Genomic DNA, 19,913 nt, shown 5'->3' on the forward strand with positions numbered 1-19,913 from the left:
ACACTGACTCCTGTCACCTGGCAGTGACTCCCTCACAAATCATCTCCCACCTCCTTCCTTCCCTTATTGAACTCAACTCTGACTTGACATAGGATCTCCACTCTTACTTCCTAAATTCTCACGTTCATACTTCTTATTCTGACTGTTTTCTGATGTGTTTCCCTACTTTTGTTCACAGTTTATCTTCCTGCCATTTTGCCCTTCTCTATCATATCTTCTTTTCATCACCTTCACTTTCCCCAAATCCTTTCATGGGCGGAGCTGTCAGGGTGAGTGCTTGGCGCTGCTCTGTATCACGTAGTAGTAGTGAGGGCGGTAAAGTCTGAAGGCTTTGGTGAGGTGTGCTCCCTGGGATGGGCACAGTGCAGGGGTGGGCAGTCAGATTACTATTCAGGTTAGCAGTCTCCAGGGGAATAAAAGCCCACCTTCTCTGAGGAGTATTTTAAATGCATACTCTTCCTAGGAAGATTTTAAGAAACTTGAACTTGTATCAGAGTCACAGAATTGACTGGGGGCTCGTTAAAGCTGATTACCAGCTTGCCCACACTCCACCCACATCCAGATGCTATAGGTCTGGGGATAAGATTGGAATATGCAGTTCTAATAGCTCCCAGGCTATTCACATGCCCCCTGGCCACAGATCACTGCTTGAGTAGCACTACTTTGCAATGCTTTCTGTTTTTCTGATCTCTAACAAGTAATTCTGGATACACTTTACAGCAAATCACCTATACCCTTATTTCTGTGGAACTGATCAGCGGGTAATCCCTGTTGAGTGACACTAATTTATTAGATTATTTCCTCATAGCTAAATAACATGAATTTCCTTAGCTTTTTATAAAATTTACTCTGTAAATCTTTCATTACTCTGTTGTTCTCTTCCATTTTTTCTACCAGCTGCCCACATCCCTCTCCAGTTGTAGAAATGCAAACTGAATTTAGTAATCTACATAGTGTTGAAACCAGCAGGACCCTGTGGAGCTCCAGGGCATGGAAGACTTTCTGTGTCCCCATTTTCTTATTTGTAGGGAATAGACTCCAGCCTCCATGACCTTCCCTGAATTCCAAAGAGCAGAGTCAAACAGCTGCTAATCAAGGAAGGGAGGTGATACAGAGACAAGGGAGGATCAGTCTAAAAACAATAGTGCAGCCTTGGGACAGGGTCCTAATTCAACCTCAGCGGATACATATTAAACACCTTTGAGCTCTTTTGCAGAACTAAAACACCCCCAAAATGGAAGATGTTAACTACTTGATAAAGCATTCTTTATTCCAGAGAGAAAGTCACAGTTTAAACACATATTGAACTATAACAATTCATTCAACGGGTGTTATTAAGTGAAAGGCTATCTGATCTACTCAGGGCTTTTTCAGCACTTTTAAATTCAGTTATTCTGTCTCACAAGTTTCTCATGATACTAGGTGGGAAGTACATCATGCAGTGATAAATAATGCATTGGAGGTCACAGTTATTGACCGTGATTCAAACCCAGGCAGTTTAGCTCCCCGGTCTGCCCTCCACCCCTTGCCTCACCTTACCAGGAAACTGCCCTCGTAGTCTTCCTCTCTGTAGCCAGGTGACAGACTCTCTCCTCTACAGCATTTCTTTTTGCAGAGCTGGACATTGATGTTTCTGAGATAAGGAGATGTGTGGCACGTGTGGGTTTGAGGCTTTGCCTTGATCCAGAACTGACATGTTTAAAGTGATCCAAAATTTATTAGTGTGGGTATCATGACCTTAGTTTGATGCTACTTTGAACAAGATACTGAAACTTATGTTTTTCAAGTCTCTGGTAAAATATTTTTATAGTTTTTAAATATTAAGATTAATATTTGCAAAATTAATACAATTTTGTAAAGTTTAAAAATAAAATAAAATTGTAGTTGGAAAAAAAATAAAATACAAAGAGAAATTTACACACACACACAAAAATAAATAAATATTGAGACTGGTATCTTGATTATTAGTTATCTGAAGTTTGGTTATCTGTTTTTGTAGATAAATTGTTGATCTTATTCACAATTTCCCTCTCTGCAACGAGGTGTCCCTCCCCTATTTTAGTTGGACATTGATGTTTCTAAAGTATGATGAGTTGGGTGGTGCACATGGCTCTGGAGCTAGTGCCCTGACCTAGCACTGTTGTGCTTAAATTGGTTCCACTTTACATAATAAAAACCAGTCTTGGCCAGCATTTCATCCTTCTTTGAGCTCCTAAAAGATCTTGTATTATTCTCTAGTCACACACTGCCCTGGGTTGTTATGGAAGACTAGTATACATCCTGCTTAGAAGTATTTGTCCAGTAAATAAAGAAATGAATGAGAAAAGTCTGGGGAGAATTCTGTATCACCTGAAATTCACTAGCAGACTTTTTCTGTGAATATAATTTCAGTAATTATAGAAGCATGATTAATAACAGTTCTCATATAATTTACAATCTTCTCATTAAGCCTACATTCCACCTGGTTATATGTATATAGAGAAAAAAATGAGTCAGATATATACTAACAGTCATCAACTTACAAAGGAAATAGTAACCTAGGGCAGGTTCTCCTACTTAAAATTAATCTTTGTTTAAAATAACATTTAGAAATTGCTCTTAAACATTCCTTTTATTCATTAATTTGAGTAATAATAAATGCATTTAATTCTAATGAAATTTGGTCACTGAAGTTGCATAGTGGAAAAGAAAATCAAAGTCTAGTTGTTTCAGCTCCTCAAAGGTAAGTTTAAGAGAGAAAAAAAAAAATCTCCTGACACCAATCTTGTGATTAACACGAAGTATCCTGCATGCAGGTATCAAAGCAAGATCAAAAAAGTTATTTTCAAGCCATTGATGATGAAGCTGGCTTCTCTGAGTCTTAATCCCAGAACAAATTTTGAATGTATAAATTCTTATATTGATGCCTGTGCATGCCATCAGCATATTTGTTCTACTTCCATAATAATTTTATTTTACTATGCATCCTTGCGTAGCTTCAATTATATTCATTTGTTTTCATGTTATTATTCAATAAATCAATCAAAACAATGTTTAACATATCATAAGTAAAGGAAAATATTTTGTTACTAAATGACAGTATATCTACTACATGCAAGGAGGTCAGCTACCTTTTCTTTACCATTGAATTTCCTCTTTTTTTGCCGCAACTCCTTTCACAGATCCACATCCTGGTCACAATATACTTCTCACACTGCTCTGGACAGTGTTGATCTTATCTGAAGTATTTCCATACAAGTACAATAAACATAAATATACACATATATAAACAGTCCATTAGTCCACACTGTTAATATGATATGTGTGTGTACATATATGTTCCCCTTGTGCTCTAAGTGCAGTGAACACTGCACAGAAGATACAATATAACTTTGTCTTGAGGTCACTAGTAAATCTTCCCTGGAACACTCGTGGACTGTCTCCTAAGATATTCTGACTTCATGGGACTTCACTGGTGGTCCAACAGTTAAGACTTTCTACTTCCAATGTAAGGGGCACAGGTTGGATCCCTGATTGAGGAACTAAGATCCCATATGCCTCAAGTCCAAAAAAAAAAGGATATTCTGACTTCAGCGTATACTATATACTTCATGGTACCTGGTTTAGTCCATGATCAAATGTTTGAAGGACAAAAATTTCAGAGGAAAAAAGATTCATCTTGATACCAACCTCATGGTAACTCGATATATGCTACATATGTGGATTTTTTTTTTTCTACCACCAACTTTGTGTCCTGGCAAAAAGTTTTGAATTCTAAGATTGACAGCAGTTTGCTATGCTAGTGCTGAAACTGTAGCAAAGAAATTGGAAGGAAGTTTCTGTACTTTAAAATGCAAGTTTTACCATGGGCTAAACCTTTTTCAAACGAACTGTCAATTAAACAGTGGGTGGGGGGAGGGAATCAATTTACGATTGATGGAAGCACATTGCTGATATGAAGGCACCATCATTACTGATATGTGGGAAATCTGACTAGTATCTGTAGAGTGGTGACTAGAACAGGCTCTCACTAGACTCTAACCAGGGCTTTAGGCAGAGGGATTGCTAACACACAGCACTGGAGATGCATGCCCACAAGGACCATAGCATCACTATCCTGTAAATGCTCCCCCTGATTACAGCTGCCACTGTTGAAGGCATGCTCTGTACCTCCTATTCATGATGGGTGAGTGTACTTAAAATGCAGTCCAACTCCAGAAAGACCCTTTTGTGGCTAAATTGGAGGTATCAGGATAAACTCATGATTTTTAAAATATAAAGAGAAAGGAAATATACATAGAGTACAATATCTGTGTGTGTCTCTAGGTATGTGTGTGTATATATATGTTTGTGTGGGTATGCGTGTATTTGTTGTTGTTGTTCAGTCACTCAGTTGTGTCTGACTCTTTGTGATCCCATGGACTGCAGCACGCCAGGCTTCCCTGTCCATCACCAACTCCCAGAGTTTATTCAAATTCATGTCCATTGAGTCAGTGATGCCATCCAACCATCTCATCCTGTTGTCTCCTTCTCCTCCTGTCTTCAATTTTTCGCATCAGATCTTTTCTAAGGAGTCAGTTCTTTGCATCAGGTAGCCAAAGTATTGGAGCTTCAGCTTCAGCATCAGTCTTTCCAATGAATATGCAGGACTGATCTCCTTGCAGTCCAAGGGACTCTCAAGAGTCTTCTCCAATACCACAGTTCAAAAGCATCAATTCTTTGGCGCTCAGCTTTCTTTATGGTCTAACTCTCACATGTGTACATGACTACTGGAAAAACCATAGCTTTGACTGGACTGACCTTTGTTGGCAAAGTAATGTCTTTGCTTTTTAATACACTTTCCATGTTTGTCGTAGCTTTTCTTTCAAGGAGCAAGCGCATTTTACTTTCATGGTGGCAGTCACTGTGTGCAGTGATTTTGGAGCCCCCAAAAAACAAACTTTGTCACTGTTTCCATTGTTTCACCATCTATTTGCCATGGGACCAGATGCCATGATCTTAGTTTTTCAAATGTTGAGTTTTAAGCCAGCTTTTTCACTCTCCTCTTTCACTTTCATCAAGAGGTTCTTTAGTTCCTCTTCGTTTTCTGCCATAAAGGTGGTGTCATCTGCATATCTGAGGTTATTGATATTTCTTCTGGTAATCTTGATTCTATCTTGTGCTTCATCCAGTTTGGCATTTCTCATGATGTACTCTGAATATAAGTTAAATAAGCAGGGTGACAATACGCAGCTTTCACAAACTCCTTTTCCAATTTGGAACCAGTCCATTGTTCTATGGCCAGTTTTAACTGCTGCTTCCTGAGCTGCATACAGGTTTCTCAAGAGGCAGGTCAGGTGGTTTGGTATTGCCATCTCTTTCAGAATTTTCCACAGTTTATTGTGATCCACACATCAAAGGCTTTAGCATAGTCAATGAAGCAGAAGTAGATTTTTTCTGGAATTCTCTTACTTTTTCTATGATCCAATGGATGCTTGCAATTTGATCTCCGGTTCCTCTGCCTTTTCTAAATCGAGCTTAAACATCTGGAATTTCTCTGTTCAAGTACTGTTGAACCCTCGCTTAGCGAATTTTGAGCATTACTTTGGTAGTGTGTGAGGTGAATGCAATTGTGTGGTGGTTTGAGCATTCTTTGGCATTGCCTTTATTTGAGATTGGAATGAAAACTGAACTTTTTCAGTCCTGTGGCCAATGCTGAGTTTTCCAAATTTTCTGGCATACTGAGTGCAGCACTTTAACAGCATCATCTTTTCAGATTTGAAGTATATCAGCTGGAATTCCATCACCTCCACTAGCTTTGTTCATAGTGATGCTTTCTAAGGCCCACTTGACTTCGAACTTCAAGATGTCTGGCTCTAGGTTAGTGACCATACCATCATGGTTATCTGGGTCATTAAGATGTTTTTTGTATAGTTCTATGTATTCTTGCCACCTCTTCTTAATATTTCTGCTTCTATTAGTTCCATACCATTTCTGTCCTTTATTGTGCCCATCTTTGCATGAAATGTTCACTTGTGAAGTTGCTCAGTCGTGTCCGACTCTTTGCGATCCCATGGACTGTAGCCTTCCAGGCTACTCCGTCCACGGAATTTTTCAGGCAAGAGTACTGGAGTAAGTTGCCATTTCCTTCTCCAGGGGATCTTCTCAACCCAGGGACTGAATCCAGGTCTTCTGCATTGCAGGCAGACGCTTTATTGTCTTAGCCACCAGGGAAGCCCAATGTTCCCTTGGTATCTCTAATTTTCTCGAAGAGATCACTAGTCTTTCCCATTCTATTGTTTTCCTCTATTTCTTTGCACTGTTCACTTAGGATGGCTTTCTTATCTCTCCTTGCTGTTCTTTCTAAGCTCTCCTTACCTCTGCATTCAAATGGATATATCTTTCCTCTTCTCCTTTACCTTTCACTTCTCTTTTCTCAGCTATTTGTAAGGCCTCCTCAGGCAACTAGTTTGCCTTTTTGCATTTCTATACATGTATATATACAATTGCTTCCTTTTCCTGTGAGCTGAGAGGGTATGGAATCAGTGACAATCCAGTAGTGGTGAACACACCAAGTGTCCAGATTTTTATTTCTAAATATTATTCTACACTAGAACAAAGGTTGTGAGAAATGGTGTTTGTAGGACTGGGGTGGAGAAGAAAAAGATGAGCTTGGAACATCTTTGGTGGCAGAAAGTACAAAAGTGCTCAAAGAATGGTGGAGATAAAGCAAAAGAAGGACTGGGCCAGTCTGAAGGAGCTCACACAAGACAAACTTGGAATAATTTGACTATCAAAATAAATTAAATATTTATGGATTTTAACCCATTGAATAAAATAAAAATTCAATAAAGTCCATAACAATATTAATATATAGGAGAGAATGGAAAGTTTTTCCTTATGATAGAAATCTAACTCCTTGCTGTAGAAAGAATGATGAAAATAGAAATATTACCATTTGGCATTATTTTGTGTTCCTGGACCGAATTTCAGCTTGGGAGGGTGTTCCCACACCACCAACAATTCTCTAGACTATTGAGTATCCTACACTTTGACTCAGTTCTGCTATTATCCTCCCTGACCCTAAGATAGCATCAGACTCCAGTTTAAGGGTTCAGTCCCACAAGACTCCCTCCACCCCTTTCAGATGCCAGTCACAATTCCAGGTTGCCACCTGTGCTTCTGACCAACTGGCTATAAACCAGAATCTCCCATGACACCCCCCCCCCACACTGGGTTCAAATAGTTTGTTAGAGTAGTTCACAGCATTCAGGAAACAGGTTTACTCACTAGATTACTGGTTTGTTACAGAAGGATACAGCTTGGGAACAGCCAGATGGGGGAAATGCATGGGGGAAGGGCACAAAGCTTCCCTGCCCTCTCTGGGCACCCATTCACCCCACATCTCCACATGTTCACCAACCTGGAAGCTCCCTTGAGCCCTGTCCTTACGAGTTTTTAAGGAGCCCTCATTACGCAGACATGGTTGATGAAATCATTGGCCACTTGGCAGCTGGATTCCACGTCCAACAAACCTGTCTTCAATCCCTGGAGGTCAGGGGGTAGGACTGAGAGTTTTAACCCACTCACCCTGGAGTTTGTCTCCTCTAGTGACCAGCTCCCACTCTTAGGTGATCTGGAGTGGAGTGGAGTGTATGTGCTCAGCCATGTCCGACTGTTTGCGACCCAGGGACTGTAGCTCACGAGAATCCTCTGTCCGTGGAATTCTCCAGGCAAGAATACTAGAATGGGTTGCCACATGCTTCTGCAGGGATCTTCCCCACCCAGGGATCGAACCCATGTCTCTTACATTTAACCTGCACTGACAGGCAGGTTCTTCTAAAAGTCACCTTATTAACAAACCAAAAGACAACTTTCTCCCTCTTAGCACTTAAGGTCTTCCAAGTGTTTTAGAAGCTTTGTGCCTGAAACAGGGAGGAAGACCAAATGTATATTTCTTATGATTGAAACAGAGCAGGATCCTGTGGGGTCTCCCAGTTATACATCCTTTCTGTGTCTCCTGTTTCTTGCTTGTACAAAATAGGCTTCATTCAACCTCTTTGACCTTCCCTGAGTTACAAAGGGCAGATTCAAATAGTTGCTTAAGTAAGGGAGAGGCTGCAGAGACAAGAAAGGAACAATCAGGAAACAATGGTGCAGCCTTGGGGTAGGGTCCTGGTTCTTCCTCCAAGAATATATGTAACAGTTTATTTGAGTTATTCAGCAGAAACTAAGGCCCCCTCTCACATGGAGGACAGTAACTTCAGGCCAAGCACAAGATTCCTGGAACACTGCCATATTACCTCACCACCAACTCGCACACAGTAGGACAACAACTCTGACCCCTTCCCCAAAAGATTCTCCCTTTAAAAAGTTTCATATCAAGCAAAATCTTTGGAGTTGGTGTTTGGACAAGAGTCAGTCTTCTCCCCAATTTGCCAGCCTCCTGAATGAAGCAACTTTTCCTTCCCAATCAACACTCCTCTCTCGAGTATTGGCTTTTGAGCAGCAAGCAGTCAAACCTGAGTTTGATAACATTATAAATCACAATATTACAAGCAATCACCTTAGGAATAATTGACTCAGGCAAGAATCATCAGTGGATGCTAAAACTATGAAAGAAAGTTGGATATTACCAAGGTATATATCAGATCAGATCAGTCGCTCAGTCGTGTCCGACTCTTTGCGACCCCATGAATCGCAGCACGCCAGGCCTCCCTGTCCATCACCAACTCCAGAGTTGACTCATTGGAAAAGGTATATATATATAGTCTCAAAGAATCACCCTATAAGATACATGTTAGTTACAAAAGGAAATTAGTAACTTATAATGGATAAAGGAGGCAAACATACCCAGACCATTTGATCAAAGTTGTCATCAATAGTGTCAGTGCCTTGCAGCCTAACACTACTGGAACACACTTATAACTGAACAAGCAGTGAGGGCAAGTGCACACCATGGGAAACCCTGGGGCCTCTCAATGAGAGGGTATGAGTGTAGACTCAGACTTTGGGTCTGTTAGGTCATCTGGGAGAAGGATTAGGAAGTGGTTTGTTCAGTTGCTAAGTCATGTCCTATTCTTTGTGCACAAGGCTTTCCCGTCCATCACATCTCCCAAAGTTTCCTAAAACTCATGTCCATTGAGTCAGTGATGCCATCCAACCATCTCATCCTCTGTCACCCCCTTCTCCTCTGACCCTCAATCTTTCCCAAAATAAGAGTCTTTTCTAATGTGTTGGCTCTTCCCATCAGGTGGCCAAAGTATTGGAGCTTCAGCTTCAGTGTCAGTTCTTCTAGTGAATATTCAGGGTCAATTTCCTTTAGGATTGACTGGTTTGATCTCCTTGCAATCCAAGGGACGTTCCAGAGTCTTGTCCAGAACCATAGTTCAAAAGCATCAAATCTTTGGCACTGGGGATTGGAATCTCTCAGGAAGCAGGGGTAATTCTGTCTTGGGTATCTTATTAAATCATATAAAGGGAAGGAAGACTAGACTAAAACTAGAGCTGTAGTTGATAAAGAAATCACAGGTGCACATATCAGCTAGGGTAGAGGGATGTTTGACCACCTGTATAATGATGACAGTATTCATTGTTTTGTCTCTGCTCAGGCATGATAATGGAGGGTTCTTGTCACAGGTCTTGGAGTAGCCTTGACTAATACTGACATTCTGGAAAATAGTTTATGTGCAATAAAACACCTCAGCCAGGTTGTGAGTACCGGTTATCTCCTAGCAACACCAAGGCCTAGCTGGTAGCATCCTCAGATCCCAGATGTCAAGCACTGCTTTTCTCATTCTTGCTGGTAATGGGACAGATCAACACCACATGCCCTCTTATATGAGAAGACAGTATCGCTCTTATGCATTCCTGCCCCTAAATGCAGAACCTGAGCCTAATCATGAGGAAACATCAAAAACAAATTGATGGACATAGCAGGCCTGCCTTCTTTAAAAATGTCAGTATCAAGAAGGAAAGAGACTGAGGAATTGTTCTAGATTAAAGGAGACAACCAAACATAAGGGCCAGCTGTGCTGTGTGATTTGGAAATGTAGCAGATTGTACTTCATTTTCACACACTGGAGAAGGAAATGGCAACCCACTCCAGTGTTCTTGCCTTGAGAATCCCAGGGACGGGGGAGCCTGGTGGGCTGCCGTCTATGGGGTAGCACAGAGTCGGACACGAGTGACTTAGCAGCAGCAGCACTGCAGCAATGGAAAATTCTGAATAAATTTATAGTTTAGATAATTATAAAAATGTTAATTTTCTGATTTTGATAATTATACTGATAAATAAGAGAATGTTTTTACTTTTAGGAAACACACTAAAGAATTTAGAGGTCAAAGGGCATCATACCTGGAGAAAGGAAAGGCTACCCACTCCAATATTCTGGCCCAAAGAGCTCCATGGACTGTATAGTTCATGGGGTTGCAAAGAGTCGGATGCAACTAAGCGACTTTAATAAAAAAAAAAAAAAGTGGGGGGCATCATACCTACAACTTATTCTCAAACAATTTAGAAAAAAATATACATATTTGTTTGAGAGTGTGTGTGTGTGTGTGTGTATACACAAAGAGAAAGAAAAAGAAAGGATAAAACAAGATTTAGAAAATCTGGGTGACAAATAGAGAGAATTCATATTTTTACAACTATTCTAGAAGTTTGTGATTAGGTACAAATTAAAAGAAAAAGGCGTTTATTTTCTCCTTTACATTGTGCTTTTCTTTTCTGAGTAAAAATATTCTAGGTGAATGACTTCAGTGTTTCTTTCTTTTTTTTTTTTTTAAATTTTATTTTATTTTTAAACTTTACATAATTGTATTAGTTTTGCCAAATATCAAAATGAATCCGCCACAGGCATACATGTGTTCCCCATCCTGAACCCTCCACCCTCCTCCCTCCTCCCTCCCCACACCATCCCTCTGGGTCGTCCCAGTGCACCAGCCCCAAGCATCCAGTATCGTGCATCGAACCTGGACTGGCAACTCGTTTCTTACATGATATTCTACATGTTTCAATGTCACTCTCCAAAATCTTCCCACCCTCTCCCTCTCCCACAGAGTCCATAAGACTGTTCTATACATCAGTGTCTCTTTTGCTGTCTCGTACACCAGGTTATTGTTACCATCTTTCTAAATTCCATATATATGTGTTAGTATACTGTATTTATGTTTTTCCTTCTGGCTTACTTCACTCTGTATAATAGGCTCCAGTTTCATCCACCTCATTAGAACTGATTCAAATGTATTCTTTTTAATGGCTGAGTAATACTCCATTGTGTTTCACTCACTGCATTTTGAATAAAAGGCTTACACTCATCCTTACGTTTAAACCTCCAACTTTAATTTTTCACAGCTGCCCAAGGACTGACTTGTAGGGTTTCTTTAGGAGGTTGATACTTCCTTCAGCAGTTCTTATATTTGGTAAAACTTGTTATAATTGATCTTTTCTGTTTTTAATTCTGTAGATACTAATTGCCAGGAACGTACGTGTTAAACTTGGTTTGGAAGCTTCCCTCGGCGGTGGAGGCACTGCTTTACTGAGAAGTGACTCACAGGTGAGTATCTGAGCAACGAACGCTTTCTCTTTTCCATCTTTCCCCATGTGTTGCTGACAGCAGTCTGTATCAATAGGCTTCTATAAAACAATCTAATACTATAGAGCTCTTAGTTCAGAATGAGGAATGAAGTCTTTTTGATAACTTCTTAGGGAAGCATAATCGTCTTCATTTTAGTGAGTATTGTTTTAGACCATTTGAAGACCATATAACAAAAGAGAAAATTTAAACAATGTTTAAGATAATAATTCATATATGACTTAATCTTGAAACTGAAGAGTGTTTAGTATTCTATAGGTTAAGAGCCATTATTTGAGGTTAAGAAAGTTATTATCTTATTATCAGGTCCAGAATCTGGACCTGAAACATGCCTGGTTGAAACATGCCCGGGTCATCCCAGGAAGGAATTAAAGTCAAGTAGCTTTAACTCAGCTCTAAATTTTGCCTCTTATTTTGAAACTTTTACTTCAAATAAAAGGTCTTACTTATTATTGACAACTGGTGGTGACTATGTAATTTCTAATAAATATGTTACTACAGTATGCTTTTAGTGGGAGTATCTTTAGGTTCTCACGTGTGTGTGTGTGTGCGTGTGTGTGTCTTGGGGGTCGTGCCTTACCATTTGGACTCCACTGTTAACGTCACCTGGCGTCATTACCTTTGGTGTTGACTCAAGGTTTAGCAGAATTGTAAGGAAGAAGAAATGTCAGCGATCTCCAAGGTTTGAGAACTCCCTGCCTCAGAATCACCTGGGATGCTTGTTAGAATGAAGATTCCTGACTCCACCACAGACCTGCTCACTTAGAAGCTCTTAATGTAGGGCTCACGATCCTGCTTTGTAAATAGCTCCTAAAATGATTCTGAGGCATTAAATATATGAAAAAATGTTCTCAATAGAACTTGCCTGAAACAGAATTTTTTAAAGTGAATGATCGTTATTCTCCTCTATATCTTTCATATTACCTTCCACATCACATACTTAATCAGTATCTCAAATTAAAATACGTTAAGAGCCACTCCAAGGTCAGCCTGCTCCCACATCTCAGGAATGTATTATCTGCTGTCTGTTTAATAAAAGTTCTGTCTGCTTCAGCTGAAAAAAAAAATAAATCATAGAAATAATTTTATTCTGTCCAAAATTTAAAAGGCCAGAAGTACATAAGTTATCTTTCTCTGTAGTTCTGCTGTCTTTTAATCAATCATTTGAACCCTCTGAAGTTCAAGAAATCACGTTAAACTGTAGTCATCAGATAAAAGAAAAGATTGTAAAGTTGATAAAAATAGCTCACATCTTCAGCCATGATTTTTTTCTGAGCTGATAACTTGCAGTTATCATTGATGAAATTAAAAAAGCTTCTACTCATATGGCGAGTCACCAGCAGAAGGAAGATATTTCAGTTCATTTATGTGCTCAGTTTACTTGTACATTTACCTGTGCATTTTGCTCTGTATGTGATTCTTATTTTCCTCTTGGATTTTTCCTTCTCTATTGTGTTCTTGTAACTAGTACATTCCTATATAAGCATTAAGCTTTTCTGATTCAGGAACTGTATCTCCTTTACTCACATAAAGTTCTTTTATTTGTGCTTCATCTAGAATTCATCTATCAAGTAATATATTTGTAACTGTGTACCCTTAGTATCCATTTCTGAAATTTCGTAATTGTCAGTATATCAAATAAAATCTTATTTATCCAAATTATTTAAATAGAAGTAACTTTTTATTTATTTATTTTTTTTAACCAGACTATACATTGATTCATGTATTTATGGAGCACATACTATGAGTTGACTTGGCAGGAGGTGTTTGACAACACCACTGAATGAACAGGCCTTGTGTCTGTAGAGCTATGCTCCAGTGAGAGGTTATGCTATCACATAATGAGAATCTCAACATGGGGGGTCACCACTATGAAGTTAACTTGTTGTTTAGTTGCTAAGTCATATCCAACTCTTTGTGACCCCATGGATTGCAGCATGCCAGGCTCCTCTGTCCTCCACTGAAGTAACTTTTTAAAGCTCTGTGACATGAAAACTAGTACCTATAATAGAGTCCTCTAAACATTTAGAACTTTTCCGTTTGTTTTGTTCAACAGGGCAAAGCGCTTGGACAAACGGTATTAGACTTCCAAATAAAAGGTGTTCCTGATTTCAAGTCATTGGCAGATGGATAAAAGAGCTTTGGCCCTGAGAAACTTACTGTTTCTTAGTACAAAGGCAAAATCGAATCCAAGGTAAAAGGATGTATGCATTATAAATAAACATCAGCTTGGTGGACTGAATACCAGTATTAATAATGGGATCATTGGAAGGTAGAAGACAGCAAGTGATTTTTAACACAGAACTGTAAACAGTAATGGTTTAACATAAGACAGACAAGAAGGTTGAAAGATATCTCCTCTAGGCATTTGATAAAGATGTTCTTTAATTCTGTAAAGCATATACTTTAAAACCTTAATAAGCTGTGATTTGTTTAATAATATATTAACTTTTAGAGTATCCCTCTTGGATACCCAAATCCAAACTCTGTTAATCTTGTCATTTGTTTAAAGATTTTCTTCCTCTTCCTTTAAAATGTTGTTTATATATATTATTATCTATTCCAAGTAATCTTCATGCATAAATATACAGCTTAAGTTCAGGTACAAACAAGCAGTCTATCAATCTCTTATACAATTTTAACATATTTGTGGCATCCTCACACTGATTTTGAAAAAATGTAAAAATTGTTCCATTTAAACTATAAAGCAAAATACTTCACTAAATTATAGTTAAGCCTCACCTTACTTTTTTTTAAAGAACAAAACCCAGAAATTGTTATTTGGAAACCATAATAGACATATAAGGAAGTCTGGTCCCTTTCAACAAAAGTAAACACAAATGTAGGAGAAACCATAGTCCAAGGAAACAGAGTTTAGATTTTGTTGTCTTATACTTGACTTGGTGGTGAGGCATGCAGGACTATTCAGAGCTATTCCTACACTGAATTCCAGGAAGTTCAGGAGGTGAAGAGATGAGTAGAGTCATCACCAGTCACCTATTCCACAAATGACTAGACCAGGTCATGAAAAGTTTAACCAATATACTTAAACCACATAGTTAGTTGCGACAATATTCCCGGTGACATAAGACTGAGTGTAGGAAATCTCGTACAGATGCTGAGAGAGTTTGAGTCTGGCTAAACTCTGGGCCCAGTGCCTGGGTTACCTACCACTGGCTCCACTGCTGCTGAGTCCACCTTGGCACAAGAGGTTCTTGCCTGTTTGCTTTGGTTACTTATTCTTCTGTAGGATGAAGGTCCCTGGAGGATGAGATGAGTGACCTAAGAGCCCTGAACCCACTTTCATGCTGGCAACAAGACTGCCTCCCCAGGTTCCAGAGCACATTGAGGACTGTGATTTGCTGGTTGCCATCTGGCCTCCAGTAAGGCTAGTGACCTTAGAGGACACCACAAAAACATATCAGAAGCATTGCTTCAGGAAGTAAATAAGTAAAAGAATGAAGATGGGGAAAGAGAAAGCATTAAGATATATGTGTTAGAACATGAAATAATTATGACTAAAGGACAGATAGCTATCCTGGTTTATTCTTTTTGAAAGTTAAACTAATTGAACATTAAAATTGTAGTGATTTCTGATTTAAACTCCTATGTGGATGAAAACATTTTCATGGATTTTTAACTTTAAAGAAAAAAAAGTTATTGAACGCATTTTCCTTATTAATTCTGTGTGATCTTGATCTCTGGTGGCCTCGGCTTGCAGTAGCTTGAAGCAGGGTTTCCATTCCCAGCCAAAGATTAAGGTCAGGTCGCAACAGTGAGAAAGTTGAATCCTAACTACTAGATCAGTGGTCAGTGACAAGGCCCTGGTCCTTTGGCTTTACAGAAAAGAATTTGCCACAAAGATCAAAAGTAGTGAAACAGGTAAGGTGTTTCTTAGGAGGAAAAAGAGTTCTGTATGTGTGGATAGACACATGGGCAAACTCAGAGAGAGTCTCACCCTGAGGTAGTTTAAATCACTTATTGGGGGAGTTCTCCTGGGTTTCCTTTGGCCAATCATCTTGATTTGCCTGGTTCAGGGTCTGTATTTGGTATATCCCAGGGTCATCCTGTGTGAGCGCCTGTGTCTCTCAGCCATGGTGGATTCTGGCAAAGAAGCCTGTGGGTAAACTTAGCATCACTCTTGTTTGGACCTCCAAGGAGCCTGCTAGGTGGGAAGGCTTGCTTGACTTCGAGAATGAGAATATGTGGTCTCTTACCTTTTATCTGAGCAGGGCACAGCCTCCTCTCCTGATTGTCCTGCCGTGGATTTTGGAGTATCTGTCTAAGTGGAATCTATTCAAATTGCTTTCCTCAGTGCTAGGGGCAGGGATCTACCTCCTGCCTCAGTGCAATTTCCATTCTGCTCACATTCTTCACAAATGAAGTCTAGATGGAAATAAAATAAAAGTAACTTTATATAATCTGACATGAAGGCAAGTCATTCCAAAAGGCAACCAGCATAAAAATAAGAACTTAACTCAAGCACAAAGTTCCGTGCCTACAATGGGGAACGCAGGTAAACTAGTTCAAGAGAGAGCTACCCACTTGGAGTTCACCCAGTTAAGAAGTATGACAATTTAAAATCCAGTTTCCCTTTTTTACAACTGCTTGAGCTGTGTAGGTATGAATCAGCTTTAGCGGAACTACACTGAATTTTCCTTTAGCATGGGGTGGGTAAGAGTAAATACAATTATAAAAATACCAAAATGATATACTTCCCTTCAAATTAACTTTAGAAATTAAAGATACATTATTTCTTTCAAAAAGCAATAGTACTTGTTGATACAAAATATTGATGAGACTGCGTTTATATTATTTTAAATTTCTGCACATATATTATCAAAAGAGCATATATTGTCAATATATTGATTGAACATATATTATCAAAAGAGTCACTGATTTCCAGCACCAACTTCTGCCAAACCCCTGCTCAGCCTTTTCTTCTTTTTGTGCTTCACTGGAGTATGAATGATTTCTTTCATATTTTTTTTAATCCAATGAGACATTGCATGTTTTAAAGCAATTATTGTGAATGCTATTTAGATTTTCTAACGGAGAAGGCAGTGGCACCCCACTCCAGTACTTTTGCCTGGGAAAATCCCATGGACGGAGGAGCCTGGTAGGCTGCAGTCCATGGGATCGCTAGAGTCGGACAGGACTGAGCGACTTCACTTTCCCTTTTCACTTTCATGCATTGGAGAAGGAAATGGCAACCCACTCCAGTGTTCTTGCCTGGAGAATCCCAGGGATGGCGGAGCCTGTTGGGCTGCCATCTATGAGGTCGCACAGAGTCGGACACGACTGAAGTGACGCAGCAGCAACAGCAGCAAGCACTGGACAGTGATTTATCTTTTCTGCTAATTACTCCCTGTGAAAATTCACAAAGAACAAGAGCTAAGACTCTCTGAAGGGCCTGACTAATTTGATTTTCATTGGCCTAGGGACTACTCACACTATAGGGATTTGCTGTTAAGTCGCTTCAGTCATGTCCGACTCTGTGCGACCTCATAGATGGCAGCCCACCAGGCTCCGCCATCCCTGGGATTCTCCAGGCAAGAACACTGGAGTGGGTTGCCATTTGGAGAGCATCTTTTTATCAGCTCAGGACATTTCACACATGAGGCCTCATGAGTCCCACAAATCATCAGGTAGGAGTAGTGAAGGCAAGGCTGATGTTAAGAAAGTCCTGTCTTCAGTTACCTGCCAGGTTACCCTCAGGATGTCTATGCATTTAGAAAGAAGTTTTGAAATATACATTTCACAGAGCATTCATCACCATTCCTGGTACTTATCATTCCTGGTAATTGCCGGTGCTATCCTGTTTGGAGTATAACAGTACCTGAATTTTCTGTACAGTTCCTATATGAGTACAGTGGTGGGTAACTGCCTTTTGAAAATGTCACCAAAGGTTATTACTGTCACATTTGCTTTTGTTAACAAACCTGGGTCACCCAATGTTCGTATTTATATTGCTTTATAATGGTAGATTATAGAATCAAAAGAAAAGAAGATGAATTTATAAGTTAGTTTCTATCTTCTCTAAGTTATTAAGAAGTAACATTTCTTGCCATTTACTATTTGTAAAGTGAAATGTGCTTTACATGTCATGAGTATCTCAAAACTTAGTCATTCTTTGGTATAACATTTTATCATTTCTAAAATGGACAGCTGGGGTTTTATTGTACATTGTGAGACATACTTTCAAATAAATGGCAGGCTTTTAATCTTTATTTTTATGAATTATAAAGGACTTACTTGGTGGTGAGCAGTGGGAGGACCAGAGCTCTGTCTCTCTGCTCGTTGTCTCTCACCTCCAAAACACTTACGTGCCTACTTTCTGCTCACCCCTTTGGCTCTGTGCTGAGACACTGGAAGGGGTCTGTTAGTAAAAACATGTCTCTGTCTACTCTGCATTCTTGGATGATGGTGCTGTCTCTCTGCCTTACTCTGCTTCACTGATGAATATACAGATGATGTTAGAGATGGGTCTCACTTTATGAACTTCATACAATGCTGCAGAGAAGTATTCCCCTAATCCCAAAACTGCCCTCTGAAATATTATTCATATTTTTTTGAGAAATTAAATTCTGGCTCATAGGTAGCAAATGACTTGTCTGAGTTCATTTAGCTGTGAATGGCAACACAAGGCCTTACACTCAGGATTTCTGCTCCCTCCTCTGCATTACAACTGCCTTGACCTGCTATTAATTGATAGCAAGCTGTGTTCACTTATAGGATTATGATATTTGCAATCAGTTCAGTCACTCAGTTGTGTCCAACTCTTTGCAACCCCATGAACCATAACATGCTAGGCCTCCCTATCCATCACCAATTCCAAGAGTCCACCCAAACTCACGTCCATTGAGTCAGTGATCATCCAACATCTCATCCTTTGTCGTCCCTTTCTCCTCTCTCCTTCAATCTTTCCCAGCATCAGGTTCTTTTCAAATGAGTCAGCTCTTCACATCAGGTGGCCAAAGTATTGGAGTTTCAGCTTCAACATCAGTCCTTCCAATGAACACTCAGGACTGATCTCGTTTAGGATGGACTGGTTGGATCTCCGTGCAGGCCAAGGGACTCTCAAGAGTCTTCTTCAACACCACAGTTCAAAAGCATCACTTCTTTGGTGCTCAGCTTTCTTTGGACTCAGAGTGAGTCCAATTCTCACATCCATACATGACTACTGGAAAAGCCATAGCCTTGACTAGATGGAGTGCCTGATGAACTATGGATGAAGGTTTATGACATTGCACAGGAGACGGGGATCAAGACCTTCCCCAAGAAAAAGAAAGGCAAAAAAGCAAAATGGCTGTCTGAGGAAACCTTACAAATAGCTGTGAAAATAAGTGAAAGCAAAGGAGAAAAGGAAAGATATACCCAATTGAATGCAGAGTTCCAAAGAATAGTAAGGAGAGATAAGAAAACCTTCCTCAGCGATCAATGCAAAGAAATAGAGGAAAACAATAGAATGGGAAAGACAGAGATCTCTTCAAGAAAATTAGAGATACCAAGGGAACATTTTTTGCAAATCTTTGCTCAATAAAGGACAGAAATGGTCTGGACCTAACAGAAGCAGAAGAGATTAAGAAGAGATGGTAAGAATACACAGAGGAACTGTACAAAAAATATCTTCATGACCCAGATAATCACGATGGTGTGATCACTCACCAAAGCCAGACATCCTGGAATGTGAAGTCAACTGGGCCTTAGGAAGCATCACTGCAAACAAAGCTGGTAGAAGTGATGGAATTCCAGTTGAGCTATTTCAAATCCTAAAAGATGGTGCTGTGAAAGTGTTACACTCAATATGCCAGCAAATTTGAAAAACTCAGCAGTGGTCACAGGGCTGGAAAAGGTCAGTTTTCATTCTAATCCCAAAGAAAGGCCTTGGCGTACTCCTTTTTCTATTTGGAACCAGTCCGTTGTTCCATGTCCAGTTCTAACTGTTGCTTCCTGACTTGCATACAGGTTTCTCAAGAGGTAGGTCAGGTGGTCTGGTATTCCCATCTCTTAAAGAATTTTCCACAGTTTATTGTGATCCACACAGTCAAAGGCTTTGGCATAGTCAATAAAGCAGAAATAGATGTTTTTCTGGAACTCGCTTGCTTCTTTAATGATCCAGTGGATGTTGGCAATTTGATCTCTGGTTCCTCTGCCTTTTAAAACCAGCTTGAACTGAAGTTCACAGTTCACGTACTGCTAAAGCCTGGCTTGGAGAATTTTGAGCATTACTTTACTAGCGTGTGAGATGAGTGTAATTGTGCGGTAGTTTGAGCATTCTTTGGCATGGCCTTTGGGATTGAAATGAAAACTGACCTTTTTCAGTCCTGTGACCACTGCTGAGTTTTCCAAATTTGC

At 39.7% G+C, this 19,913-nt stretch overlaps 1 protein-coding gene across 4 annotated transcripts in view; it reads left to right on the forward strand.

Moving 5' to 3' along the window:
* The window catches only part of LRAT (lecithin retinol acyltransferase), a 156,409-nt gene that overhangs the window by 124,502 nt on the left and 11,994 nt on the right, over positions 1 to 19,913 (forward strand). For all 4 annotated transcript variants that reach the window (XR_011467489.1, XR_011467492.1, XR_011467491.1 and 1 more), the window contains 2 exons: positions 11,427 to 11,516; positions 13,612 to 13,749. The gene's annotated coding sequence lies outside the window, so the exon portion shown is untranslated. The remainder of the gene's footprint in view (positions 1 to 11,426; positions 11,517 to 13,611; positions 13,750 to 19,913) is intronic.

Source organism: Bos mutus, chromosome 17 (genome assembly GCF_027580195.1).
Source record: "Bos mutus isolate GX-2022 chromosome 17, NWIPB_WYAK_1.1, whole genome shotgun sequence".
Classification (NCBI taxonomy): domain Eukaryota; kingdom Metazoa; phylum Chordata; class Mammalia; order Artiodactyla; family Bovidae; genus Bos; species Bos mutus.